General features: G+C 45.2%; 28 non-coding genes and 3 pseudogenes across 28 annotated transcripts in view; all 31 read right to left on the reverse strand.

Annotated features, from left to right (window-relative positions):
- Positions 1 to 1615: 1615 nt before the first annotated feature.
- Positions 1616 to 1734, reverse strand: LOC118951635. The gene has a single exon (XR_005043034.1). It is a non-coding gene; the product is annotated as a 5S ribosomal RNA (ribosomal RNA).
- A 2595-nt stretch (positions 1735 to 4329) lies between these two features.
- Positions 4330 to 4448, reverse strand: LOC118951816. The gene has a single exon (XR_005043217.1). It is a non-coding gene; the product is annotated as a 5S ribosomal RNA (ribosomal RNA).
- Positions 4449 to 7043: 2595 nt separating this feature from the next.
- On the reverse strand, positions 7044 to 7162 carry LOC118951636. The gene has a single exon (XR_005043035.1). It is a non-coding gene; the product is annotated as a 5S ribosomal RNA (ribosomal RNA).
- Positions 7163 to 9755: 2593 nt separating this feature from the next.
- On the reverse strand, positions 9756 to 9874 carry LOC118951638. The gene has a single exon (XR_005043037.1). It is a non-coding gene; the product is annotated as a 5S ribosomal RNA (ribosomal RNA).
- A 177-nt stretch (positions 9875 to 10051) lies between these two features.
- Positions 10052 to 10170, reverse strand: LOC118951639. The gene has a single exon (XR_005043038.1). It is a non-coding gene; the product is annotated as a 5S ribosomal RNA (ribosomal RNA).
- Positions 10171 to 10347: 177 nt separating this feature from the next.
- On the reverse strand, positions 10348 to 10466 carry LOC118951640. The gene has a single exon (XR_005043039.1). It is a non-coding gene; the product is annotated as a 5S ribosomal RNA (ribosomal RNA).
- A 2595-nt stretch (positions 10467 to 13061) lies between these two features.
- Positions 13062 to 13170, reverse strand: LOC118951874 (annotated as a pseudogene).
- Positions 13171 to 15765: 2595 nt separating this feature from the next.
- On the reverse strand, positions 15766 to 15874 carry LOC118951875 (annotated as a pseudogene).
- Positions 15875 to 20884: 5010 nt separating this feature from the next.
- On the reverse strand, positions 20885 to 21003 carry LOC118951795. Its single transcript, XR_005043196.1, has one exon. It is a non-coding gene; the product is annotated as a 5S ribosomal RNA (ribosomal RNA).
- A 177-nt stretch (positions 21004 to 21180) lies between these two features.
- Positions 21181 to 21299, reverse strand: LOC118951641. Its single transcript, XR_005043040.1, has one exon. It is a non-coding gene; the product is annotated as a 5S ribosomal RNA (ribosomal RNA).
- Positions 21300 to 21476: 177 nt separating this feature from the next.
- On the reverse strand, positions 21477 to 21595 carry LOC118951642. Its single transcript, XR_005043041.1, has one exon. It is a non-coding gene; the product is annotated as a 5S ribosomal RNA (ribosomal RNA).
- A 177-nt stretch (positions 21596 to 21772) lies between these two features.
- Positions 21773 to 21891, reverse strand: LOC118951643. The gene has a single exon (XR_005043042.1). It is a non-coding gene; the product is annotated as a 5S ribosomal RNA (ribosomal RNA).
- A 177-nt stretch (positions 21892 to 22068) lies between these two features.
- On the reverse strand, positions 22069 to 22187 carry LOC118951644. The gene has a single exon (XR_005043043.1). It is a non-coding gene; the product is annotated as a 5S ribosomal RNA (ribosomal RNA).
- A 177-nt stretch (positions 22188 to 22364) lies between these two features.
- Positions 22365 to 22483, reverse strand: LOC118951645. The gene has a single exon (XR_005043044.1). It is a non-coding gene; the product is annotated as a 5S ribosomal RNA (ribosomal RNA).
- A 177-nt stretch (positions 22484 to 22660) lies between these two features.
- Positions 22661 to 22779, reverse strand: LOC118951646. The gene has a single exon (XR_005043045.1). It is a non-coding gene; the product is annotated as a 5S ribosomal RNA (ribosomal RNA).
- A 177-nt stretch (positions 22780 to 22956) lies between these two features.
- On the reverse strand, positions 22957 to 23075 carry LOC118951793. Its single transcript, XR_005043194.1, has one exon. It is a non-coding gene; the product is annotated as a 5S ribosomal RNA (ribosomal RNA).
- A 177-nt stretch (positions 23076 to 23252) lies between these two features.
- Positions 23253 to 23371, reverse strand: LOC118951647. The gene has a single exon (XR_005043046.1). It is a non-coding gene; the product is annotated as a 5S ribosomal RNA (ribosomal RNA).
- Positions 23372 to 23548: 177 nt separating this feature from the next.
- Positions 23549 to 23667, reverse strand: LOC118951649. The gene has a single exon (XR_005043048.1). It is a non-coding gene; the product is annotated as a 5S ribosomal RNA (ribosomal RNA).
- A 177-nt stretch (positions 23668 to 23844) lies between these two features.
- LOC118951650 lies at positions 23845 to 23963 on the reverse strand. The gene has a single exon (XR_005043049.1). It is a non-coding gene; the product is annotated as a 5S ribosomal RNA (ribosomal RNA).
- A 177-nt stretch (positions 23964 to 24140) lies between these two features.
- On the reverse strand, positions 24141 to 24259 carry LOC118951784. Its single transcript, XR_005043185.1, has one exon. It is a non-coding gene; the product is annotated as a 5S ribosomal RNA (ribosomal RNA).
- Positions 24260 to 24436: 177 nt separating this feature from the next.
- On the reverse strand, positions 24437 to 24555 carry LOC118951651. The gene has a single exon (XR_005043050.1). It is a non-coding gene; the product is annotated as a 5S ribosomal RNA (ribosomal RNA).
- A 177-nt stretch (positions 24556 to 24732) lies between these two features.
- On the reverse strand, positions 24733 to 24851 carry LOC118951652. The gene has a single exon (XR_005043051.1). It is a non-coding gene; the product is annotated as a 5S ribosomal RNA (ribosomal RNA).
- Positions 24852 to 25028: 177 nt separating this feature from the next.
- On the reverse strand, positions 25029 to 25147 carry LOC118951653. The gene has a single exon (XR_005043052.1). It is a non-coding gene; the product is annotated as a 5S ribosomal RNA (ribosomal RNA).
- A 177-nt stretch (positions 25148 to 25324) lies between these two features.
- On the reverse strand, positions 25325 to 25443 carry LOC118951654. Its single transcript, XR_005043053.1, has one exon. It is a non-coding gene; the product is annotated as a 5S ribosomal RNA (ribosomal RNA).
- Positions 25444 to 25703: 260 nt separating this feature from the next.
- LOC118951848 lies at positions 25704 to 25822 on the reverse strand. Its single transcript, XR_005043250.1, has one exon. It is a non-coding gene; the product is annotated as a 5S ribosomal RNA (ribosomal RNA).
- Positions 25823 to 25999: 177 nt separating this feature from the next.
- Positions 26000 to 26118, reverse strand: LOC118951794. Its single transcript, XR_005043195.1, has one exon. It is a non-coding gene; the product is annotated as a 5S ribosomal RNA (ribosomal RNA).
- Positions 26119 to 26295: 177 nt separating this feature from the next.
- LOC118951868 lies at positions 26296 to 26414 on the reverse strand (annotated as a pseudogene).
- Positions 26415 to 26591: 177 nt separating this feature from the next.
- On the reverse strand, positions 26592 to 26710 carry LOC118951655. Its single transcript, XR_005043054.1, has one exon. It is a non-coding gene; the product is annotated as a 5S ribosomal RNA (ribosomal RNA).
- Positions 26711 to 26887: 177 nt separating this feature from the next.
- Positions 26888 to 27006, reverse strand: LOC118951812. The gene has a single exon (XR_005043213.1). It is a non-coding gene; the product is annotated as a 5S ribosomal RNA (ribosomal RNA).
- A 166-nt stretch (positions 27007 to 27172) lies between these two features.
- On the reverse strand, positions 27173 to 27291 carry LOC118951656. The gene has a single exon (XR_005043055.1). It is a non-coding gene; the product is annotated as a 5S ribosomal RNA (ribosomal RNA).
- Positions 27292 to 27468: 177 nt separating this feature from the next.
- LOC118951787 overlaps positions 27469 to 27500 on the reverse strand; it is a 119-nt gene continuing 87 nt past the window's right edge. Inside the window, exon 1 of the ribosomal RNA XR_005043188.1 lies at positions 27469 to 27500. This exon is cut by the window's right edge and continues 87 nt beyond it. This is a non-coding gene — a ribosomal RNA (5S ribosomal RNA).

Consider the following 27500-nt stretch of genomic DNA (forward strand, 5'->3'; position numbering starts at 1 on the left):
AATTATCATGTTCCTTTTATTCTCCAACCTCCAAATCCGTAAGCTCTCCCTCTCTTCCTCCGTCAGTTCTTCTTCAAACTCTTTACGTTTGCGAGAGTCATCCCTTGCAGTATCCACCTCCCTAGAGGAGCCCCCCTCTCCCCGTGGATCGCCCTCCAACTCCACATCGTCTAGGCTTGAGCTTATCCCTCCATCCTTGGGTGCCTCCCTTCCTTCAGTACAAGGCTCCGTCTCCACTTCCTCCTCTGGCTGCCTCTGTTCTTCGTCCTCCTTCTCTCCCTGGGGTTGCTCACTCATGCCAATTTCCTCCCCAGCTTCCTCCACCTCGTTCTCCTCCACGACACTATTTGCGCTGAAATCCTGTGATGCCCAGTCCTGAGCACCTTCCCCATGGGGACAGGAGCACTGCGCTACACCCCTCCCGCATCCAACACAACCTCGCTCTCTCCTCCCTTTGCACTCTCGTGCGTAATGCCCCTGCTCACCACACTTATGACATACGAAATCAGGGCACTCTCGTAGTACGTGCCCTGGCTGGATACACAGCCTACAGACCTTGACCTGCCGATCGTGTATTACTCTGAAGTACTCAGCCCCTTCCAACGTTTCAAATTTGGCAGAATATGGCAACGAGCGCACAGTGTCTGTGAACCTAACTTTACAGAAGCGCGTCCCATCAGCAATGTCCGTCCCCGGCCAGTAGCGCCTTTTCACCGGCGATATAGCAGACACACCCCATGCTCTTAGCCGCTCTGTGATGTCCTCGTCTGTAATATATACTGGGAGGTTTAAGAAGGATACAACCATCTCATCCAGCGATAGATCCTTTGCCATGATTCGACAGCTCCGGATTTTAAATCCATCCATCAGTTTTTCTTTCCCTCTCGCACTTGACAGCGTCACTTCAAATCGCTTTTCATCTTTGACCCGACAGCCGCAGACCAGTCCACAAACTTCTTTAATCCCTCTCAATACCTCCATCATTGTAATCTTCTCTTCTCCCATAATTTCAACAGCCACTGTTAAATTATTTTCATATTTTTGCGCCTGTCTTGCTGCAGCGCCATTATCCATGTTTCCTTTGTTCGTAGTCTTTTTTCCAGCGTTGGTCAAAGCCATTGTATCCATCCGAATAACGACAGGAGGAAAGTCCCCCAAACAGCAATATGCTGCCGGGGAACAACCCCAAACTATAAATCTAACTTAATCAATTTACAAAAAAGAAATTGTACTTCAAAAAGCTCAAAACTCCAACACAAACTCTCTAGAGCAAACACTCAGTCTCAGCGCAATCACTCACACGTGCGTCAATTACCCATCAACAGGTGCGTACTCAGGCCGGTGTGGCCGTAAGCGAGAAACTATCTCTTGGTGCACTATGTAAAGTCAAAGTGAGCCTGATTAACAGCTGTTGCATTTCCACCATTTAGATAAGCATCTTTGTGTCACTCAAAAAGTGGAAGAAATTGCATATACTGTAGCCATAATTTGTAGCACAGATTGTTGGATGAAATACAAACTAACCTTGCTTACTTATTTCAAAGCGAGGGCACATATTTCAGCCTTGTGGGAAAAAACGGACAAAGAGTTGAAATTCCACAAGGCAGTGACAAAAAGCTTACAGCACCTGGTATTCCCAGGCGGTCTCCCATCCAAGTACTAACCAGGCCCGACCCTGCTTAGCTTCCGAGATCGGACGAGATCAGGCGTACTCAGGCCGGTGTGGCCGTAAGCGAAAGGCAATCTCAAAAAGTGGATGAAATTGCATATACTGTAGCCATAATTTGTAGCACAGATTGTTGGATGAAATACAAACTAACCTTGCTTACTTATTTCAAAGCGAGGGCACATATTTCAGCCTTGTGGGAAAAAACGGACAAAGAGTTGAAATTCCACAAGGCAGTGACAAAAAGCTTACAGCACCTGGTATTCCCAGGCGGTCTCCCATCCAAGTACTAACCAGGCCCGACCCTGCTTAGCTTCCGAGATCGGACGAGATCAGGCGTACTTTTTTTTTTTTTTATTATTTTTTTTTTTTATTATCAAAATTCTCATTTACATTACATACAAATTTAATATACACAAACCATTGTAATCAACAAAATACACAAACCATTTTAATCAACACAATACTAGACATTGGCAGGCACACAATTCACCCCCTGTCAAATCAATCAGAAAGCCAAATTAATGAATATACCAAAACCAAGATTATACAACCATTTGCATACAATACTTTGTTAAACCAAATTCCATAAGAATAGAGGGTTTCAAATCACCTCCTTATCAAGTAGAACCTAAGACATTCTCAAAACAATTCCTTCAAAATTTTTACTGAATATCTCTTAAACTTTACACATCAAACCCCATGCACCAAACCACCATCCTCCCCCACAGTAATAAATCCACAATCCTTCATAAACACACTCTCTAAATCCTCCTGCTTAGACCTATACATCCCCATTCTACCCACAGTATCTGCACATCATTTAAATTAGACATAACTATGTTTTACCAAAATAGCTACCCCACATGCCCGCACAGCACCTCTACTCACGTACATTTGTCCATTCCATCTCTGCCTTATTTCACCCATACACTGCTCAGTCCAATGAGTCTCCCTAAGACACAACACATCCGCAGAGAAGGCATCCACCAACTCCAGCCTCCCTCCTAGTCCTCAATGATCAACCATCCATCTTCTTTTTCTTCTTAATTATCATGTTCCTTTTATTCTCCAACCTCCAAATCCGTAAGCTCTCCCTCTCTTCCTCCGTCAGTTCTTCTTCAAACTCTTTACGTTTGCGAGAGTCATCCCTTGCAGTATCCACCTCCCTAGAGGAGCCCCCCTCTCCCCGTGGATCGCCCTCCAACTCCACATCGTCTAGGCTTGAGCTTATCCCTCCATCCTTGGGTGCCTCCCTTCCTTCAGTACAAGGCTCCGTCTCCACTTCCTCCTCTGGCTGCCTCTGTTCTTCGTCCTCCTTCTCTCCCTGGGGTTGCTCACTCATGCCAATTTCCTCCCCAGCTTCCTCCACCTCGTTCTCCTCCACGACACTATTTGCGCTGAAATCCTGTGATGCCCAGTCCTGAGCACCTTCCCCATGGGGACAGGAGCACTGCGCTACACCCCTCCCGCATCCAACACAACCTCGCTCTCTCCTCCCTTTGCACTCTCGTGCGTAATGCCCCTGCTCACCACACTTATGACATACGAAATCAGGGCACTCTCGTAGTACGTGCCCTGGCTGGATACACAGCCTACAGACCTTGACCTGCCGATCGTGTATTACTCTGAAGTACTCAGCCCCTTCCAACGTTTCAAATTTGGCAGAATATGGCAACGAGCGCACAGTGTCTGTGAACCTAACTTTACAGAAGCGCGTCCCATCAGCAATGTCCGTCCCCGGCCAGTAGCGCCTTTTCACCGGCGATATAGCAGACACACCCCATGCTCTTAGCCGCTCTGTGATGTCCTCGTCTGTAATATATACTGGGAGGTTTAAGAAGGATACAACCATCTCATCCAGCGATAGATCCTTTGCCATGATTCGACAGCTCCGGATTTTAAATCCATCCATCAGTTTTTCTTTCCCTCTCGCACTTGACAGCGTCACTTCAAATCGCTTTTCATCTTTGACCCGACAGCCGCAGACCAGTCCACAAACTTCTTTAATCCCTCTCAATACCTCCATCATTGTAATCTTCTCTTCTCCCATAATTTCAACAGCCACTGTTAAATTATTTTCATATTTTTGCGCCTGTCTTGCTGCAGCGCCATTATCCATGTTTCCTTTGTTCGTAGTCTTTTTTCCAGCGTTGGTCAAAGCCATTGTATCCATCCGAATAACGACAGGAGGAAAGTCCCCCAAACAGCAATATGCTGCCGGGGAACAACCCCAAACTATAAATCTAACTTAATCAATTTACAAAAAAGAAATTGTACTTCAAAAAGCTCAAAACTCCAACACAAACTCTCTAGAGCAAACACTCAGTCTCAGCGCAATCACTCACACGTGCGTCAATTACCCATCAACAGGTGCGTACTCAGGCCGGTGTGGCCGTAAGCGAGAAACTATCTCTTGGTGCACTATGTAAAGTCAAAGTGAGCCTGATTAACAGCTGTTGCATTTCCACCATTTAGATAAGCATCTTTGTGTCACTCAAAAAGTGGAAGAAATTGCATATACTGTAGCCATAATTTGTAGCACAGATTGTTGGATGAAATACAAACTAACCTTGCTTACTTATTTCAAAGCGAGGGCACATATTTCAGCCTTGTGGGAAAAAACGGACAAAGAGTTGAAATTCCACAAGGCAGTGACAAAAAGCTTACAGCACCTGGTATTCCCAGGCAGTCTCCCATCCAAGTACTAACCAGGCCCGACCCTGCTTAGCTTCCGAGATCGGACGAGATCAGGCGTACTCAGGCCGGTGTGGCCGTAAGCGAAAGGCAATCTCAAAAAGTGGATGAAATTGCATATACTGTAGCCATAATTTGTAGCACAGATTGTTGGATGAAATACAAACTAACCTTGCTTACTTATTTCAAAGCGAGGGCACATATTTCAGCCTTGTGGGAAAAAACGGACAAAGAGTTGAAATTCCACAAGGCAGTGACAAAAAGCTTACAGCACCTGGTATTCCCAGGCGGTCTCCCATCCAAGTACTAACCAGGCCCGACCCTGCTTAGCTTCCGAGATCGGACGAGATCAGGCGTACTTTTTTTTTTTTTTATTATTATTTTTTTTTATTATCAAAATTCTCATTTACATTACATACAAATTTAATATACACAAACCATTGTAATCAACAAAATACACAAACCATTTTAATCAACACAATACTAGACATTGGCAGGCACACAATTCACCCCCTGTCAAATCAATCAGAAAGCCAAATTAATGAATATACCAAAACCAAGATTATACAACAATTTGCATACAATACTTTGTTAAACCAAATTCCATAAGAATAGAGGGTTTCAAATCACCTCCTTATCAAGTAGAACCTAAGACATTCTCAAAACAATTCCTTCAAAATTTTTACTGAATATCTCTTAAACTTTACACATCAAACCCCATGCACCAAACCACCATCCTCCCCCACAGTAATAAATCCACAATCCTTCATAAACACACTCTCTAAATCCTCCTGCTTAGACCTATACATCCCCATTCTACCCACAGTATCTGCACATCATTTAAATTAGACATAACTATGTTTTACCAAAATAGCTACCCCACATGCCCGCACAGCACCTCTACTCACGTACATTTGTCCATTCCATCTCTGCCTTATTTCACCCATACACTGCTCAGTCCAATGAGTCTCCCTAAGACACAACACATCCGCAGAGAAGGCATCCACCAACTCCAGCCTCCCTCCTAGTCCTCAATGATCAACCATCCATCTTCTTTTTCTTCTTAATTATCATGTTCCTTTTATTCTCCAACCTCCAAATCCGTAAGCTCTCCCTCTCTTCCTCCGTCAGTTCTTCTTCAAACTCTTTACGTTTGCGAGAGTCATCCCTTGCAGTATCCACCTCCCTAGAGGAGCCCCCCTCTCCCCGTGGATCGCCCTCCAACTCCACATCGTCTAGGCTTGAGCTTATCCCTCCATCCTTGGGTGCCTCCCTTCCTTCAGTACAAGGCTCCGTCTCCACTTCCTCCTCTGGCTGCCTCTGTTCTTCGTCCTCCTTCTCTCCCTGGGGTTGCTCACTCATGCCAATTTCCTCCCCAGCTTCCTCCACCTCGTTCTCCTCCACGACACTATTTGCGCTGAAATCCTGTGATGCCCAGTCCTGAGCACCTTCCCCATGGGGACAGGAGCACTGCGCTACACCCCTCCCGCATCCAACACAACCTCGCTCTCTCCTCCCTTTGCACTCTCGTGCGTAATGCCCCTGCTCACCACACTTATGACATACGAAATCAGGGCACTCTCGTAGTACGTGCCCTGGCTGGATACACAGCCTACAGACCTTGACCTGCCGATCGTGTATTACTCTGAAGTACTCAGCCCCTTCCAACGTTTCAAATTTGGCAGAATATGGCAACGAGCGCACAGTGTCTGTGAACCTAACTTTACAGAAGCGCGTCCCATCAGCAATGTCCGTCCCCGGCCAGTAGCGCCTTTTCACCGGCGATATAGCAGACACACCCCATGCTCTTAGCCGCTCTGTGATGTCCTCGTCTGTAATATATACTGGGAGGTTTAAGAAGGATACAACCATCTCATCCAGCGATAGATCCTTTGCCATGATTCGACAGCTCCGGATTTTAAATCCATCCATCAGTTTTTCTTTCCCTCTCGCACTTGACAGCGTCACTTCAAATCGCTTTTCATCTTTGACCCGACAGCCGCAGACCAGTCCACAAACTTCTTTAATCCCTCTCAATACCTCCATCATTGTAATCTTCTCTTCTCCCATAATTTCAACAGCCACTGTTAAATTATTTTCATATTTTTGCGCCTGTCTTGCTGCAGCGCCATTATCCATGTTTCCTTTGTTCGTAGTCTTTTTTCCAGCGTTGGTCAAAGCCATTGTATCCATCCGAATAACGACAGGAGGAAAGTCCCCCAAACAGCAATATGCTGCCGGGGAACAACCCCAAACTATAAATCTAACTTAATCAATTTACAAAAAAGAAATTGTACTTCAAAAAGCTCAAAACTCCAACACAAACTCTCTAGAGCAAACACTCAGTCTCAGCGCAATCACTCACACGTGCGTCAATTACCCATCAACAGGTGCGTACTCAGGCCGGTGTGGCCGTAAGCGAGAAACTATCTCTTGGTGCACTATGTAAAGTCAAAGTGAGCCTGATTAACAGCTGTTGCATTTCCACCATTTAGATAAGCATCTTTGTGTCACTCAAAAAGTGGAAGAAATTGCATATACTGTAGCCATAATTTGTAGCACAGATTGTTGGATGAAATACAAACTAACCTTGCTTACTTATTTCAAAGCGAGGGCACATATTTCAGCCTTGTGGGAAAAAACGGACAAAGAGTTGAAATTCCACAAGGCAGTGACAAAAAGCTTACAGCACCTGGTATTCCCAGGCGGTCTCCCATCCAAGTACTAACCAGGCCCGACCCTGCTTAGCTTCCGAGATCGGACGAGATCAGGCGTACTCAGGCCGGTGTGGCCGTAAGCAAAAGGCAATCTCAAAAAGTGGATGAAATTGCATATACTGTAGCCATAATTTGTAGCACAGATTGTTGGATGAAATACAAACTAACCTTGCTTACTTATTTCAAAGCGAGGGCACATATTTCAGCCTTGTGGGAAAAAACGGACAAAGAGTTGAAATTCCACAAGGCAGTGACAAAAAGCTTACAGCACCTGGTATTCCCAGGCGGTCTCCCATCCAAGTACTAACCAGGCCCGACCCTGCTTAGCTTCCGAGATCGGACGAGATCAGGCGTACTTTTTTTTTTTTTATTATTATTTTTTTTTATTATCAAAATTCTCATTTACATTACATACAAATTTAATATACACAAACCATTGTAATCAACAAAATACACAAACCATTTTAATCAACACAATACTAGACATTGGCAGGCACACAATTCACCCCCTGTCAAATCAATCAGAAAGCCAAATTAATGAATATACCAAAACCAAGATTATACAACAATTTGCATACAATACTTTGTTAAACCAAATTCCATAAGAATAGAGGGTTTCAAATCACCTCCTTATCAAGTAGAACCTAAGACATTCTCAAAACAATTCCTTCAAAATTTTTACTGAATATCTCTTAAACTTTACACATCAAACCCCATGCACCAAACCACCATCCTCCCCCACAGTAATAAATCCACAATCCTTCATAAACACACTCTCTAAATCCTCCTGCTTAGACCTATACATCCCCATTCTACCCACAGTATCTGCACATCATTTAAATTAGACATAACTATGTTTTACCAAAATAGCTACCCCACATGCCCGCACAGCACCTCTACTCACGTACATTTGTCCATTCCATCTCTGCCTTATTTCACCCATACACTGCTCAGTCCAATGAGTCTCCCTAAGACACAACACATCCGCAGAGAAGGCATCCACCAACTCCAGCCTCCCTCCTAGTCCTCAATGATCAACCATCCATCTTCTTTTTCTTCTTAATTATCATGTTCCTTTTATTCTCCAACCTCCAAATCCGTAAGCTCTCCCTCTCTTCCTCCGTCAGTTCTTCTTCAAACTCTTTACGTTTGCGAGAGTTATCCCTTGCAGTATCCACCTCCCTAGAGGAGCCCCCCTCTCCCCGTGGATCGCCCTCCAACTCCACATCGTCTAGGCTTGAGCTTATCCCTCCATCCTTGGGTGCCTCCCTTCCTTCAGTACAAGGCTCCGTCTCCACTTCCTCCTCTGGCTGCCTCTGTTCTTCGTCCTCCTTCTCTCCCTGGGGTTGCTCACTCATGCCAATTTCCTCCCCAGCTTCCTCCACCTCGTTCTCCTCCACGACACTATTTGCGCTGAAATCCTGTGATGCCCAGTCCTGAGCACCTTCCCCATGGGGACAGGAGCACTGCGCTACACCCCTCCCGCATCCAACACAACCTCGCTCTCTCCTCCCTTTGCACTCTCGTGCGTAATGCCCCTGCTCACCACACTTATGACATACGAAATCAGGGCACTCTCGTAGTACGTGCCCTGGCTGGATACACAGCCTACAGACCTTGACCTGCCGATCGTGTATTACTCTGAAGTACTCAGCCCCTTCCAACGTTTCAAATTTGGCAGAATATGGCAACGAGCGCACAGTGTCTGTGAACCTAACTTTACAGAAGCGCGTCCCATCAGCAATGTCCGTCCCCGGCCAGTAGCGCCTTTTCACCGGCGATATAGCAGACACACCCATGCTCTTAGCCGCTCTGTGATGTCCTCGTCTGTAATATATACTGGGAGGTTTAAGAAGGATACAACCATCTCATCCAGCGATAGATCCTTTGCCATGATTCGACAGCTCCGGATTTTAAATCCATCCATCAGTTTTTCTTTCCCTCTCGCACTTGACAGCGTCACTTCAAATCGCTTTTCATCTTTGACCCGACAGCCGCAGACCAGTCCACAAACTTCTTTAATCCCTCTCAATACCTCCATCATTGTAATCTTCTCTTCTCCCATAATTTCAACAGCCACTGTTAAATTATTTTCATATTTTTGCGCCTGTCTTGCTGCAGCGCCATTATCCATGTTTCCTTTGTTCGTAGTCTTTTTTCCAGCGTTGGTCAAAGCCATTGTATCCATCCGAATAACGACAGGAGGAAAGTCCCCCAAACAGCAATATGCTGCCGGGGAACAACCCCAAACTATAAATCTAACTTAATCAATTTACAAAAAAGAAATTGTACTTCAAAAAGCTCAAAACTCCAACACAAACTCTCTAGAGCAAACGCTCAGTCTCAGCGCAATCACTCACACGTGCGTCAATTACCCATCAACAGGTGCGTACTCAGGCCGGTGTGGCCGTAAGCGAGAAACTATCTCTTGGTGCACTATGTAAAGTCAAAGTGAGCCTGATTAACAGCTGTTGCATTTCCACCATTTAGATAAGCATCTTTGTGTCACTCAAAAAGTGGAAGAAATTGCATATACTGTAGCCATAATTTGTAGCACAGATTGTTGGATGAAATACAAACTAACCTTGCTTACTTATTTCAAAGCGAGGGCACATATTTCAGCCTTGTGGGAAAAAACGGACAAAGAGTTGAAATTCCACAAGGCAGTGACAAAAAGCTTACAGCACCTGGTATTCCCAGGCGGTCTCCCATCCAAGTACTAACCAGGCCCGACCCTGCTTAGCTTCCGAGATCGGACGAGATCAGGCGTACTCAGGCCGGTGTGGCCGTAAGCGAAAGGCAATCTCAAAAAGTGGATGAAATTGCATATACTGTAGCCATAATTTGTAGCACAGATTGTTGGATGAAATACAAACTAACCTTGCTTACTTATTTCAAAGCGAGGGCACATATTTCAGCCTTGTGGGAAAAAACGGACAAAGAGTTGAAATTCCACAAGGCAGTGACAAAAAGCTTACAGCACCTGGTATTCCCAGGCGGTCTCCCATCCAAGTACTAACCAGGCCCGACCCTGCTTAGCTTCCGAGATCGGACGAGATCAGGCGTACTCAGGCCGGTGTGGCCGTAAGCGAAAGGCAATCTCAAAAAGTGGATGAAATTGCATATACTGTAGCCATAATTTGTAGCACAGATTGTTGGATGAAATACAAACTAACCTTGCTTACTTATTTCAAAGCGAGGGCACATATTTCAGCCTTGTGGGAAAAAACGGACAAAGAGTTGAAATTCCACAAGGCAGTGACAAAAAGCTTACAGCACCTGGTATTCCCAGGCGGTCTCCCATCCAAGTACTAACCAGGCCCGACCCTGCTTAGCTTCCGAGATCGGACGAGATCAGGCGTACTCAGGCCGGTGTGGCCGTAAGCGAAAGGCAATCTCAAAAAGTGGATGAAATTGCATATACTGTAGCCATAATTTGTAGCACAGATTGTTGGATGAAATACAAACTAACCTTGCTTACTTATTTCAAAGCGAGGGCACATATTTCAGCCTTGTGGGAAAAAACGGACAAAGAGTTGAAATTCCACAAGGCAGTGACAAAAAGCTTACAGCACCTGGTATTCCCAGGCGGTCTCCCATCCAAGTACTAACCAGGCCCGACCCTGCTTAGCTTCCGAGATCGGACGAGATCAGGCGTACTTTTTTTTTTTTTTATTATTATTTTTTTTTATTATCAAAATTCTCATTTACATTACATACAAATTTAATATACACAAACCACTGTAATCAACAAAATACACAAACCATTTTAATCAACACAATACTAGACATTGGCAGGCACACAATTCACCCCCTGTCAAATCAATCAGAAAGCCAAATTAATGAATATACCAAAACCAAGATTATACAACAATTTGCATACAATACTTTGTTAAACCAAATTCCATAAGAATAGAGGGTTTCAAATCACCTCCTTATCAAGTAGAACCTAAGACATTCTCAAAACAATTCCTTCAAAATTTTTACTGAATATCTCTTAAACTTTACACATCAAACCCCATGCACCAAACCACCATCCTCCCCCACAGTAATAAATCCACAATCCTTCATAAACACACTCTCTAAATCCTCCTGCTTAGACCTATACATCCCCATTCTACCCACAGTATCTGCACATCATTTAAATGAGACATAACTATGTTTTACCAAAATAGCTACCCCACATGCCCGCACAGCACCTCTACTCACGTACATTTGTCCATTCCATCTCTGCCTTATTTCACCCATACACTGCTCAGTCCAATGAGTCTCCCTAAGACACAACACATCCGCAGAGAAGGCATCCACCAACTCCAGCCTCCCTCCTAGTCCTCAATGATCAACCATCCATCTTCTTTTTCTTCTTAATTATCATGTTCCTTTTATTCTCCAACCTCCAAATCCGTAAGCTCTCCCTCTCTTCCTCCGTCAGTTCTTCTTCAAACTCTTTACGTTTGCGAGAGTCATCCCTTGCAGTATCCACCTCCCTGGAGGAGCCCCCCTCTCCCCGTGGATCGCCCTCCAACTCCACATCGTCTAGGCTTGAGCTTATCCCTCCATCCTTGGGTGCCTCCCTTCCTTCAGTACAAGGCTCCGTCTCCACTTCCTCCTCTGGCTGCCTCTGTTCTTCGTCCTCCTTCTCTCCCTGGGGTTGCTCACTCATGCCAATTTCCTCCCCAGCTTCCTCCACCTCGTTCTCCTCCACGACACTATTTGCGCTGAAATCCTGTGATGCCCAGTCCTGAGCACCTTCCCCATGGGGACAGGAGCACTGCGCTACACCCCTCCCGCATCCAACACAACCTCGCTCTCTCCTCCCTTTGCACTCTCGTGCGTAATGCCCCTGCTCACCACACTTATGACATACGAAATCAGGGCACTCTCGTAGTACGTGCCCTGGCTGGATACACAGCCTACAGACCTTGACCTGCCGATCGTGTATTACTCTGAAGTACTCAGCCCCTTCCAACGTTTCAAATTTGGCAGAATATGGCAACGAGCGCACAGTGTCTGTGAACCTAACTTTACAGAAGCGCGTCCCATCAGCAATGTCCGTCCCCGGCCAGTAGCGCCTTTTCACCGGCGATATAGCAGACACACCCCATGCTCTTAGCCGCTCTGTGATGTCCTCGTCTGTAATATATACTGGGAGGTTTAAGAAGGATACAACCATCTCATCCAGCGATAGATCCTTTGCCATGATTCGACAGCTCCGGATTTTAAATCCATCCATCAGTTTTTCTTTCCCTCTCGCACTTGACAGCGTCACTTCAAATCGCTTTTCATCTTTGACCCGACAGCCGCAGACCAGTCCACAAACTTCTTTAATCCCTCTCAATACCTCCATCATTGTAATCTTCTCTTCTCCCATAATTTCAACAGCCACTGTTAAATTATTTTCATATTTTTGCGCCTGTCTTGCTGCAGCGCCATTATCCATGTTTCCTTTGTTCGTAGTCTTTTTTCCAGCGTTGGTCAAAGCCATTGTATCCATCCGAATAACGACAGGAGGAAAGTCCCCCAAACAGCAATATGCTGCCGGGGAACAACCCCAAACTATAAATCTAACTTAATCAATTTACAAAAAAGAAATTGTACTTCAAAAAGCTCAAAACTCCAACACAAACTCTCTAGAGCAAACACTCAGTCTCAGCGCAATCACTCACACGTGCGTCAATTACCCATCAACAGGTGCGTACTCAGGCCGGTGTGGCCGTAAGCGAGAAACTATCTCTTGGTGCACTATGTAAAGTCAAAGTGAGCCTGATTAACAGCTGTTGCATTTCCACCATTTAGATAAGCATCTTTGTGTCACTCAAAAAGTGGAATAAATTGCATATACTGTAGCCATAATTTGTAGCACAGATTGTTGGATGAAATACAAACTAACCTTGCTTACTTATTTCAAAGCGAGGGCACATATTTCAGCCTTGTGGGAAAAAACGGACAAAGAGTTGAAATTCCACAAGGCAGTGACAAAAAGCTTACAGCACCTGGTATTCCCAGGCGGTCTCCCATCCAAGTACTAACCAGGCCCGACCCTGCTTAGCTTCCGAGATCGGACGTACTCAGGCCGGTGTGGCCGTAAGCGAAAGGCAATCTCAAAAAGTGGATGAAATTGCATATACTGTAGCCATAATTTGTAGCACAGATTGTTGGATGAAATACAAACTAACCTTGCTTACTTATTTCAAAGCGAGGGCACATATTTCAGCCTTGTGGGAAAAAACGGACAAAGAGTTGAAATTCCACAAGGCAGTGACAAAAAGCTTACAGCACCTGGTATTCCCAGGCGGTCTCCCATCCAAGTACTAACCAGGCCCGACCCTGCTTAGCTTCCGAGATCGGACGAGATCAGGCGTACTTTTTTTTTTTTTTATTATTATTTTTTTTTATTATCAAAATTCTCATTTACATTACATACAAATTTAATATACACAAACCATTGTAATCAACAAAATACACAAACCATTTTAATCAACACAATACTAGACATTGGCAGGCACACAATTCACCCCCTGTCAAATCAATCAGAAAGCCAAATTAATGAATATACCAAAACCAAGATTATACAACCATTTGCATACAATACTTTGTTAAACCAAATTCCATAAGAATAGAGGGTTTCAAATCACCTCCTTATCAAGTAGAACCTAAGACATTCTCAAAACAATTCCTTCAAAATTTTTACTGAATATCTCTTAAACTTTACACATCAAACCCCATGCACCAAACCACCATCCTCCCCCACAGTAATAAATCCACAATCCTTCATAAACACACTCTCTAAATCCTCCTGCTTAGACCTATACATCCCCATTCTACCCACAGTATCTGCACATCATTTAAATTAGACATAACTATGTTTTACCAAAATAGCTACCCCACATGCCCGCACAGCACCTCTACTCACGTACATTTGTCCATTCCATCTCTGCCTTATTTCACCCATACACTGCTCAGTCCAATGAGTCTCCCTAAGACACAACACATCCGCAGAGAAGGCATCCACCAACTCCAGCCTCCCTCCTAGTCCTCAATGATCAACCATCCATCTTCTTTTTCTTCTTAATTATCATGTTCCTTTTATTCTCCAACCTCCAAATCCGTAAGCTCTCCCTCTCTTCCTCCGTCAGTTCTTCTTCAAACTCTTTACGTTTGCGAGAGTCATCCCTTGCAGTATCCACCTCCCTAGAGGAGCCCCCCTCTCCCCGTGGATCGCCCTCCAACTCCACATCGTCTAGGCTTGAGCTTATCCCTCCATCCTTGGGTGCCTCCCTTCCTTCAGTACAAGGCTCCGTCTCCACTTCCTCCTCTGGCTGCCTCTGTTCTTCGTCCTCCTTCTCTCCCTGGGGTTGCTCACTCATGCCAATTTCCTCCCCAGCTTCCTCCAACTCGTTCTCCTCCACGACACTATTTGCGCTGAAATCCTGTGATGCCCAGTCCTGAGCACCTTCCCCATGGGGACAGGAGCACTGCGCTACACCCCTCCCGCATCCAACACAACCTCGCTCTCTCCTCCCTTTGCACTCTCGTGCGTAATGCCCCTGCTCACCACACTTATGACATACGAAATCAGGGCACTCTCGTAGTACGTGCCCTGGCTGGATACACAGCCTACAGACCTTGACCTGCCGATCGTGTATTACTCTGAAGTACTCAGCCCCTTCCAACGTTTCAAATTTGGCAGAATATGGCAACGAGCGCACAATGTCTGTGAACCTAACTTTACAGAAGCGCGTCCCATCAGCAATGTCCGTCCCCGGCCAGTAGCGCCTTTTCACCGGCGATATAGCAGACACACCCCATGCTCTTAGCCGCTCTGTGATGTCCTCGTCTGTAATATATACTGGGAGGTTTAAGAAGGATACAACCATCTCATCCAGCGATAGATCCTTTGCCATGATTCGACAGCTCCGGATTTTAAATCCATCCATCAGTTTTTCTTTCCCTCTCGCACTTGACAGCGTCACTTCAAATCGCTTTTCATCTTTGACCCGACAGCCGCAGACCAGTCCACAAACTTCTTTAATCCCTCTCAATACCTCCATCATTGTAATCTTCTCTTCTCCCATAATTTCAACAGCCACTGTTAAATTATTTTCATATTTTTGCGCCTGTCTTGCTGCAGCGCCATTATCCATGTTTCCTTTGTTCGTAGTCTTTTTTCCAGCGTTGGTCAAAGCCATTGTATCCATCCGAATAACGACAGGAGGAAAGTCCCCCAAACAGCAATATGCTGCCGGGGAACAACCCCAAACTATAAATCTAACTTAATCAATTTACAAAAAAGAAATTGTACTTCAAAAAGCTCAAAACTCCAACACAAACTCTCTAGAGCAAACACTCAGTCTCAGCGCAATCACTCACACGTGCGTCAATTACCCATCAACAGGTGCGTACTCAGGCCGGTGTGGCCGTAAGCGAGAAACTATCTCTTGGTGCACTATGTAAAGTCAAAGTGAGCCTGATTAACAGCTGTTGCATTTCCACCATTTAGATAAGCATCTTTGTGTCACTCAAAAAGTGGAATAAATTGCATATACTGTAGCCATAATTTGTAGCACAGATTGTTGGATGAAATACAAACTAACCTTGCTTACTTATTTCAAAGCGAGGGCACATATTTCAGCCTTGTGGGAAAAAACGGACAAAGAGTTGAAATTCCACAAGGCAGTGACAAAAAGCTTACAGCACCTGGTATTCCCAGGCGGTCTCCCATCCAAGTACTAACCAGGCCCGACCCTGCTTAGCTTCCGAGATCGGACGTACTCAGGCCGGTGTGGCCGTAAGCGAAAGGCAATCTCAAAAAGTGGATGAAATTGCATATACTGTAGCCATAATTTGTAGCACAGATTGTTGGATGAAATACAAACTAACCTTGCTTACTTATTTCAAAGCGAGGGCACATATTTCAGCCTTGTGGGAAAAAACGGACAAAGAGTTGAAATTCCACAAGGCAGTGACAAAAAGCTTACAGCACCTGGTATTCCCAGGCGGTCTCCCATCCAAGTACTAACCAGGCCCGACCCTGCTTAGCTTCCGAGATCGGACGAGATCAGGCGTACTTTTTTTTTTTTTTATTATTATTATTTTTTATTATCAAAATTCTCATTTACATTACATACAAATTTAATATACACAAACCATTGTAATCAACAAAATACACAAACCATTTTAATCAACACAATACTAGACATTGGCAGGCACACAATTCACCCCCTGTCAAATCAATCAGAAAGCCAAATTAATGAATATACCAAAACCAAGATTATACAACCATTTGCATACAATACTTTGTTAAACCAAATTCCATAAGAATAGAGGGTTTCAAATCACCTCCTTATCAAGTAGAACCTAAGACATTCTCAAAACAATTCCTTCAAAATTTTTACTGAATATCTCTTAAACTTTACACATCAAACCCCATGCACCAAACCACCATCCTCCCCCACAGTAATAAATCCACAATCCTTCATAAACACACTCTCTAAATCCTCCTGCTTAGACCTATACATCCCCATTCTACCCACAGTATCTGCACATCATTTAAATTAGACATAACTATGTTTTACCAAAATAGCTACCCCACATGCCCGCACAGCACCTCTACTCACGTACATTTGTCCATTCCATCTCTGCCTTATTTCACCCATACACTGCTCAGTCCAATGAGTCTCCCTAAGACACAACACATCCGCAGAGAAGGCATCCACCAACTCCAGCCTCCCTCCTAGTCCTCAATGATCAACCATCCATCTTCTTTTTCTTCTTAATTATCATGTTCCTTTTATTCTCCAACCTCCAAATCCGTAAGCTCTCCCTCTCTTCCTCCGTCAGTTCTTCTTCAAACTCTTTACGTTTGCGAGAGTCATCCCTTGCAGTATCCACCTCCCTAGAGGAGCCCCCCTCTCCCCGTGGATCGCCCTCCAACTCCACATCGTCTAGGCTTGAGCTTATCCCTCCATCCTTGGGTGCCTCCCTTCCTTCAGTACAAGGCTCCGTCTCCACTTCCTCCTCTGGCTGCCTCTGTTCTTCGTCCTCCTTCTCTCCCTGGGGTTGCTCACTCATGCCAATTTCCTCCCCAGCTTCCTCCAACTCGTTCTCCTCCACGACACTATTTGCGCTGAAATCCTGTGATGCCCAGTCCTGAGCACCTTCCCCATGGGGACAGGAGCACTGCGCTACACCCCTCCCGCATCCAACACAACCTCGCTCTCTCCTCCCTTTGCACTCTCGTGCGTAATGCCCCTGCTCACCACACTTATGACATACGAAATCAGGGCACTCTCGTAGTACGTGCCCTGGCTGGATACACAGCCTACAGACCTTGACCTGCCGATCGTGTATTACTCTGAAGTACTCAGCCCCTTCCAACGTTTCAAATTTGGCAGAATATGGCAACGAGCGCACAGTGTCTGTGAACCTAACTTTACAGAAGCGCGTCCCATCAGCAATGTCCGTCCCCGGCCAGTAGCGCCTTTTCACCGGCGATATAGCAGACACACCCCATGCTCTTAGCCGCTCTGTGATGTCCTCGTCTGTAATATATACTGGGAGGTTTAAGAAGGATACAACCATCTCATCCAGCGATAGATCCTTTGCCATGATTCGACAGCTCCGGATTTTAAATCCATCCATCAGTTTTTCTTTCCCTCTCGCACTTGACAGCGTCACTTCAAATCGCTTTTCATCTTTGACCCGACAGCCGCAGACCAGTCCACAAACTTCTTTAATCCCTCTCAATACCTCCATCATTGTAATCTTCTCTTCTCCCATAATTTCAACAGCCACTGTTAAATTATTTTCATATTTTTGCGCCTGTCTTGCTGCAGCGCCATTATCCATGTTTCCTTTGTTCGTAGTCTTTTTTCCAGCGTTGGTCAAAGCCATTGTATCCATCCGAATAACGACAGGAGGAAAGTCCCCCAAACAGCAATATGCTGCCGGGGAACAACCCCAAACTATAAATCTAACTTAATCAATTTACAAAAAAGAAATTGTACTTCAAAAAGCTCAAAACTCCAACACAAACTCTCTAGAGCAAACACTCAGTCTCAGCGCAATCACTCACACGTGCGTCAATTACCCATCAACAGGTGCGTACTCAGGCCGGTGTGGCCGTAAGCGAGAAACTATCTCTTGGTGCACTATGTAAAGTCAAAGTGAGCCTGATTAACAGCTGTTGCATTTCCACCATTTAGATAAGCATCTTTGTGTCACTCAAAAAGTGGAAGAAATTGCATATACTGTAGCCATAATTTGTAGCACAGATTGTTGGATGAAATACAAACTAACCTTGCTTACTTATTTCAAAGCGAGGGCACATATTTCAGCCTTGTGGGAAAAAACGGACAAAGAGTTGAAATTCCACAAGGCAGTGACAAAAAGCTTACAGCACCTGGTATTCCCAGGCGGTCTCCCATCCAAGTACTAACCAGGCCCGACCCTGCTTAGCTTCCGAGATCGGACGAGATCAGGCGTACTTTTTATTTTTTTATTATTATTTTTTTTTATTATCAAAATTCTCATTTACATTACATACAAATTTAATATACACAAACCATTGTAATCAACAAAATACACAAACCATTTTAATCAACACAATACTAGACATTGGCAGGCACACAATTCACCCCCTGTCAAATCAATCAGAAAGCCAAATTAATGAATATACCAAAACCAAGATTATACAACCATTTGCATACAATACTTTGTTAAACCAAATTCCATAAGAATAGAGGGTTTCAAATCACCTCCTTATCAAGTAGAACCTAAGACATTCTCAAAACAATTCCTTCAAAATTTTTACTGAATATCTCTTAAACTTTACACATCAAACCCCATGCACCAAACCACCATCCTCCCCCACAGTAATAAATCCACAATCCTTCATAAACACACTCTCTAAATCCTCCTGCTTAGACCTATACATCCCCATTCTACCCACAGTATCTGCACATCATTTAAATTAGACATAACTATGTTTTACCAAAATAGCTACCCCACATGCCCGCACAGCACCTCTACTCACGTACATTTGTCCATTCCATCTCTGCCTTATTTCACCCATACACTGCTCAGTCCAATGAGTCTCCCTAAGACACAACACATCCGCAGAGAAGGCATCCACCAACTCCAGCCTCCCTCCTAGTCCTCAATGATCAACCATCCATCTTCTTTTTCTTCTTAATTATCATGTTCCTTTTATTCTCCAACCTCCAAATCCGTAAGCTCTCCCTCTCTTCCTCCGTCAGTTCTTCTTCAAACTCTTTACGTTTGCGAGAGTCATCCCTTGCAGTATCCACCTCCCTAGAGGAGCCCCCCTCTCCCCGTGGATCGCCCTCCAACTCCACATCGTCTAGGCTTGAGCTTATCCCTCCATCCTTGGGTGCCTCCCTTCCTTCAGTACAAGGCTCCGTCTCCACTTCCTCCTCTGGCTGCCTCTGTTCTTCGTCCTCCTTCTCTCCCTGGGGTTGCTCACTCATGCCAATTTCCTCCCCAGCTTCCTCCACCTCGTTCTCCTCCACGACACTATTTGCGCTGAAATCCTGTGATGCCCAGTCCTGAGCACCTTCCCCATGGGGACAGGAGCACTGCGCTACACCCCTCCCGCATCCAACACAACCTCGCTCTCTCCTCCCTTTGCACTCTCGTGCGTAATGCCCCTGCTCACCACACTTATGACATACGAAATCAGGGCACTCTCGTAGTACGTGCCCTGGCTGGATACACAGCCTACAGACCTTGACCTGCCGATCGTGTATTACTCTGAAGTACTCAGCCCCTTCCAACGTTTCAAATTTGGCAGAATATGGCAACGAGCGCACAGTGTCTGTGAACCTAACTTTACAGAAGCGCGTCCCATCAGCAATGTCCGTCCCCGGCCAGTAGCGCCTTTTCACCGGCGATATAGCAGACACACCCCATGCTCTTAGCCGCTCTGTGATGTCCTCGTCTGTAATATATACTGGGAGGTTTAAGAAGGATACAACCATCTCATCCAGCGATAGATCCTTTGCCATGATTCGACAGCTCCGGATTTTAAATCCATCCATCAGTTTTTCTTTCCCTCTCGCACTTGACAGCGTCACTTCAAATCGCTTTTCATCTTTGACCCGACAGCCGCAGACCAGTCCACAAACTTCTTTAATCCCTCTCAATACCTCCATCATTGTAATCTTCTCTTCTCCCATAATTTCAACAGCCACTGTTAAATTATTTTCATATTTTTGCGCCTGTCTTGCTGCAGCGCCATTATCCATGTTTCCTTTGTTCGTAGTCTTTTTTCCAGCGTTGGTCAAAGCCATTGTATCCATCCGAATAACGACAGGAGGAAAGTCCCCCAAACAGCAATATGCTGCCGGGGAACAACCCCAAACTATAAATCTAACTTAATCAATTTACAAAAAAGAAATTGTACTTCAAAAAGCTCAAAACTCCAACACAAACTCTCTAGAGCAAACACTCAGTCTCAGCGCAATCACTCACACGTGCGTCAATTACCCATCAACAGGTGCGTACTCAGGCCGGTGTGGCCGTAAGCGAGAAACTATCTCTTGGTGCACTATGTAAAGTCAAAGTGAGCCTGATTAACAGCTGTTGCATTTCCACCATTTAGATAAGCATCTTTGTGTCACTCAAAAAGTGGAAGAAATTGCATATACTGTAGCCATAATTTGTAGCACAGATTGTTGGATGAAATACAAACTAACCTTGCTTACTTATTTCAAAGCGAGGGCACATATTTCAGCCTTGTGGGAAAAAACGGACAGAGTTGAAATTCCACAAGGCAGTGACAAAAAGCTTACAGCACCTGGTATTCCCAGGCGGTCTCCCATCCAAGTACTAACCAGGCCCGACCCTGCTTAGCTTCCGAGATCGGACGAGATCAGGCATACTCAGGCCGGTGTGGCCGTAAGCGAAAGGCAATCTCAAAAAGTGGATGAAATTGCATATACTGTAGCCATAATTTGTAGCACAGATTGTTGGATGAAATACAAACTAACCTTGCTTACTTATTTCAAAGCGAGGGCACATATTTCAGCCTTGTGGGAAAAAACGGACAAAGAGTTGAAATTCCACAAGGCAGTGACAAAAAGCTTACAGCACCTGGTATTCCCAGGCGGTCTCCCATCCAAGTACTAACCAGGCCCGACCCTGCTTAGCTTCCGAGATCGGACGAGATCAGGCGTACTCAGGCCGGTGTGGCCGTAAGCGAAAGGCAATCTCAAAAAGTGGATGAAATTGCATATACTGTAGCCATAATTTGTAGCACAGATTGTTGGATGAAATACAAACTAACCTTGCTTACTTATTTCAAAGCGAGGGCACATATTTCAGCCTTGTGGGAAAAAACGGACAAAGAGTTGAAATTCCACAAGGCAGTGACAAAAAGCTTACAGCACCTGGTATTCCCAGGCGGTCTCCCATCCAAGTACTAACCAGGCCCGACCCTGCTTAGCTTCCGAGATCGGACGAGATCAGGCGTACTCAGGCCGGTGTGGCCGTAAGCGAAAGGCAATCTCAAAAAGTGGATGAAATTGCATATACTGTAGCCATAATTTGTAGCACAGATTGTTGGATGAAATACAAACTAACCTTGCTTACTTATTTCAAAGCGAGGGCACATATTTCAGCCTTGTGGGAAAAAACGGACAAAGAGTTGAAATTCCACAAGGCAGTGACAAAAAGCTTACAGCACCTGGTATTCCCAGGCGGTCTCCCATCCAAGTACTAACCAGGCCCGACCCTGCTTAGCTTCCGAGATCGGACGAGATCAGGCGTACTCAGGCCGGTGTGGCCGTAAGCGAAAGGCAATCTCAAAAAGTGGATGAAATTGCATATACTGTAGCCATAATTTGTAGCACAGATTGTTGGATGAAATACAAACTAACCTTGCTTACTTATTTCAAAGCGAGGGCACATATTTCAGCCTTGTGGGAAAAAACGGACAAAGAGTTGAAATTCCACAAGGCAGTGACAAAAAGCTTACAGCACCTGGTATTCCCAGGCGGTCTCCCATCCAAGTACTAACCAGGCCCGACCCTGCTTAGCTTCCGAGATCGGACGAGATCAGGCGTACTCAGGCCGGTGTGGCCGTAAGCGAAAGGCAATCTCAAAAAGTGGATGAAATTGCATATACTGTAGCCATAATTTGTAGCACAGATTGTTGGATGAAATACAAACTAACCTTGCTTACTTATTTCAAAGCGAGGGCACATATTTCAGCCTTGTGGGAAAAAATGGACAAAGAGTTGAAATTCCACAAGGCAGTGACAAAAAGCTTACAGCACCTGGTATTCCCAGGCGGTCTCCCATCCAAGTACTAACCAGGCCCGACCCTGCTTAGCTTCCGAGATCGGACGAGATCAGGCGTACTCAGGCCGGTGTGGCCGTAAGCGAAAGGCAATCTCAAAAAGTGGATGAAATTGCATATACTGTAGCCATAATTTGTAGCACAGATTGTTGGATGAAATACAAACTAACCTTGCTTACTTATTTCAAAGCGAGGGCACATATTTCAGCCTTGTGGGAAAAAACGGACAAAGAGTTGAAATTCCACAAGGCAGTGACAAAAAGCTTACAGCACCTGGTATTCCCAGGCGGTCTCCCATCCAAGTACTAACCAGGCCCGACCCTGCTTAGCTTCCGAGATCGGACGAGATCAGGCGTACTCAGGCCGGTGTGGCCGTAAGCGAAAGGCAATCTCAAAAAGTGGATGAAATTGCATATACTGTAGCCATAATTTGTAGCACAGATTGTTGGATGAAATACAAACTAACCTTGCTTACTTATTTCAAAGCGAGGGCACATATTTCAGCCTTGTGGGAAAAAACGGACAAAGAGTTGAAATTCCACAAGGCAGTGACAAAAAGCTTACAGCACCTGGTATTCCCAGGCGGTCTCCCATCCAAGTACTAACCAGGCCCGACCCTGCTTAGCTACCGAGATCGGACGAGATCAGGCGTACTCAGGCCGGTGTGGCCGTAAGCGAAAGGCAATCTCAAAAAGTGGATGAAATTGCATATACTGTAGCCATAATTTGTAGCACAGATTGTTGGATGAAATACAAACTAACCTTGCTTACTTATTTCAAAGCGAGGGCACATATTTCAGCCTTGTGGGAAAAAACGGACAAAGAGTTGAAATTCCACAAGGCAGTGACAAAAAGCTTACAGCACCTGGTATTCCCAGGCGGTCTCCCATCCAAGTACTAACCAGGCCCGACCCTGCTTAGCTTCCGAGATCGGACGAGATCAGGCGTACTCAGGCCGGTGTGGCCGTAAGCGAAAGGCAATCTCAAAAAGTGGATGAAATTGCATATACTGTAGCCATAATTTGTAGCACAGATTGTTGGATGAAATACAAACTAACCTTGCTTACTTATTTCAAAGCGAGGGCACATATTTCAGCCTTGTGGGAAAAAACGGACAAAGAGTTGAAATTCCACAAGGCAGTGACAAAAAGCTTACAGCACCTGGTATTCCCAGGCGGTCTCCCATCCAAGTACTAACCAGGCCCGACCCTGCTTAGCTTCCGAGATCGGACGAGATCAGGCGTACTCAGGCCGGTGTGGCCGTAAGCAAAAGGCAATCTCAAAAAGTGGATGAAATTGCATATACTGTAGCCATAATTTGTAGCACAGATTGTTGGATGAAATACAAACTAACCTTGCTTACTTATTTCAAAGCGAGGGCACATATTTCAGCCTTGTGGGAAAAAACGGACAAAGAGTTGAAATTCCACAAGGCAGTGACAAAAAGCTTACAGCACCTGGTATTCCCAGGCGGTCTCCCATCCAAGTACTAACCAGGCCCGACCCTGCTTAGCTTCCGAGATCGGACGAGATCAGGCGTACTCAGGCCGGTGTGGCCGTAAGCGAAAGGCAATCTCAAAAAGTGGATGAAATTGCATATACTGTAGCCATAATTTGTAGCACAGATTGTTGGATGAAATACAAACTAACCTTGCTTACTTATTTCAAAGCGAGGGCACATATTTCAGCCTTGTGGGAAAAAACGGACAAAGAGTTGAAATTCCACAAGGCAGTGACAAAAAGCTTACAGCACCTGGTATTCCCAGGCGGTCTCCCATCAAAGTACTAACCAGGCCCGACCCTGCTTAGCTTCCGAGATCGGACGAGATCAGGCGTACTCAGGCCGGTGTGGCCGTAAGCGAAAGGCAATCTCAAAAAGTGGATGAAATTGCATATACTGTAGCCATAATTTGTAGCACAGATTGTTGGATGAAATACAAACTAACCTTGCTTACTTATTTCAAAGCGAGGGCACATATTTCAGCCTTGTGGGAAAAAACGGACAAAGAGTTGAAATTCCACAAGGCAGTGACAAAAAGCTTACAGCACCTGGTATTCCCAGGCGGTCTCCCATCCAAGTACTAACCAGGCCCGACCCTGCTTAGCTTCCGAGATCGGACGAGATCAGGCGTACTCAGGCCGGTGTGGCCGTAAGCGAAAGGCAATCTCAAAAAGTGGATGAAATTGCATATACTGTAGCCATAATTTGTAGCACAGATTGTTGGATGAAATACAAACTAACCTTGCTTACTTATTTCAAAGCGAGGGCACATATTTCAGCCTTGTGGGAAAAAACGGACAAAGAGTTGAAATTCCACAAGGCAGTGACAAAAAGCTTACAGCACCTGGTATTCCCAGGCGGTCTCCCATCCAAGTACTAACCAGGCCCGACCCTGCTTAGCTTCCGAGATCGGACGAGATCAGGCGTACTCAGGCCGGTGTGGCCGTAAGCGAAAGGCAATCTCAAAAAGTGGATGAAATTGCATATACTGTAGCCATAATTTGTAGCACAGATTGTTGGATGAAATACAAACTAACCTTGCTTACTTATTTCAAAGCGAGGGCACATATTTCAGCCTTGTGGGAAAAAACGGACAAAGAGTTGAAATTCCACAAGGCAGTGACAAAAAGCTTACAGCACCTGGTATTCCCAGGCGGTCTCCCATCCAAGTACTAACCAGGCCCGACCCTGCTTAGCTTCCGAGATCGGACGAGATCAGGCGTACTCAGGCCGGTGTGGCCGTAAGCGAAAGGCAATCTCAAAAAGTGGATGAAATTGCATATACTGTAGCCATAATTTGTAGCACAGATTGTTGGATGAAATACAAACTAACCTTGCTTACTTATTTCAAAGCGAGGGCACATATTTCAGCCTTGTGGGAAAAAACGGACAAAGAGTTGAAATTCCACAAGGCAGTGACAAAAAGCTTACAGCACCTGGTATTCCCAGGCGGTCTCCCATCCAAGTACTAACCAGGCCCGACCCTGCTTAGCTTCCGAGATCGGACGAGATCAGGCGTACTCAGGCCGGTGTGGCCGTAAGCGAGAAACTATCTCTTGGTGCACTATGTAAAGTCAAAGTGAGCCTGATTAACAGCTGTTGCATTTCCACCATTTAGATAAGCATCTTTGTGTCACTCAAAAAGTGGAAGAAATTGCATATACTGTAGCCATAATTTGTAGCACAGATTGTTGGATGAAATACAAACTAACCTTGCTTACTTATTTCAAAGCGAGGGCACATATTTCAGCCTTGTGGGAAAAAACGGACAAAGAGTTGAAATTCCACAAGGCAGTGACAAAAAGCTTACAGCACCTGGTATTCCCAGGCGGTCTCCCATCCAAGTACTAACCAGGCCCGACCCTGCTTAGCTTCCGAGATCGGACGAGATCAGGCGTACTCAGGCCTGTGTGGCCGTAAGCGAAAGGCAATCTCAAAAAGTGGATGAAATTGCATATACTGTAGCCATAATTTGTAGCACAGATTGTTGGATGAAATACAAACTAACCTTGCTTACTTATTTCAAAGCGAGGGCACATATTTCAGCCTTGTGGGAAAAAACGGACAAAGAGTTGAAATTCCACAAGGCAGTGACAAAAAGCTTACAGCACCTGGTATTCCCAGGCGGTCTCCCATCCAAGTACTAACCAGGCCCGACCCTGCTTAGCTACCGAGATCGGACGAGATCAGGCGTACTCAGGCCGGTGTGGCCGTAAGCGAAAGGCAATCTCAAAAAGTGGATGAAATTGCATATACTGTAGCCATAATTTGTAGCACAGATTGTTGGATGAAATACAAACTAACCTTGCTTACTTATTTCAAAGCGAGGGCACATATTTCAGCCTTGTGGGAAAAAACGGACAAAGAGTTGAAATTCCACAAGGCAGTGACAAAAAGCTTACAGCACCTGGTATTCCCAGGCGGTCTCCCATCCAAGTACTAACCAGGCACGACCCTGCTTAGCTTCCGAGATCGGACGAGATCAGGCGTACTCAGGCCAGTGTGGCCTTAAGCGAAAGGCAATCTCAAAAAGTGGATGAAATTGCATATACTGTAGCCATAATTTGTAGCACAGATTGTTGGATGAAATACAAACTAACCTTGCTTACTTATTTCAAAGCGAGGGCACATATTTCAGCCTTGTGGGAAAAAACGGACAAAGAGTTGAAATTCCACAAGGCAGTGACAAAAAGCTTACAGCACCTGGTATTCCCAGGCGGTCTCCCATCCAAGTACTAACCAGGCCCGACCCTGCTTAGCTTCCGAGATCGGACGAGATCAGGCGTACTCAGGCCGGTGTGGCCGTAAGCGAAAGGCAATCTCAAAAAGTGGATGAAATTGCATATACTGTAGCCATAATTTGTAGCACAGATTGTTGGATGAAATACAAACTAACCTTGCTTACTTATTTCAAAGCGAGGGCACATATTTCAGCCTTGTGGGAAAAAACGGACAAAGAGTTGAAATTCCACAAGGCAGTGACAAAAAGCTTACAGCACCTGGTATTCCCAGGCGGTCTTCCATCCAAGTACTAACCAGGCCCGACCCTGCTTAGCTTCCGAGATCGGACGAGATCAGGCGTACTCAGGCCGGTGTGGCCGTAAGCGAAAGGCAATCTCAAAAAGTGGATGAAATTGCATATACTGTAGCCATAATTTGTAGCACAGATTGTTGGATGAAATACAAACTAACCTTGCTTACTTATTTCAAAGCGAGGGCACATATGGGAAAAAACGGACAAAGAGTTGAAATTCCACAAGGCAGTGACAAAAAGCTTACAGCACCTGGTATTCCCAGGCGGTCTCCCATCCAAGTACTAACCAGGCCCGACCCTGCTTAGCTTCCGAGATCGGACGAGATCAGGCGTACTCAGGCCGGTGTGGCCGTAAGCAAAAGGCAATCTCAAAAAGTGGATGAAATTGCATATACTGTAGCCATAATTTGTAGCACAGATTGTTGGATGAAATACAAACTAACCTTGCTTACTTATTTCAAAGCGAGGGCACATATTTCAGCCTTGTGGGAAAAAACGGACAAAGAGTTGAAATTCCACAAGGCAGTGACAAAAAGCTTACAGCACCTGGTATTCCCAGGCGGTCT

This window comes from Oncorhynchus mykiss, unplaced genomic scaffold, assembly GCF_013265735.2.
Source record: "Oncorhynchus mykiss isolate Arlee unplaced genomic scaffold, USDA_OmykA_1.1 un_scaffold_333, whole genome shotgun sequence".
NCBI lineage: Eukaryota > Metazoa > Chordata > Actinopteri > Salmoniformes > Salmonidae > Oncorhynchus > Oncorhynchus mykiss.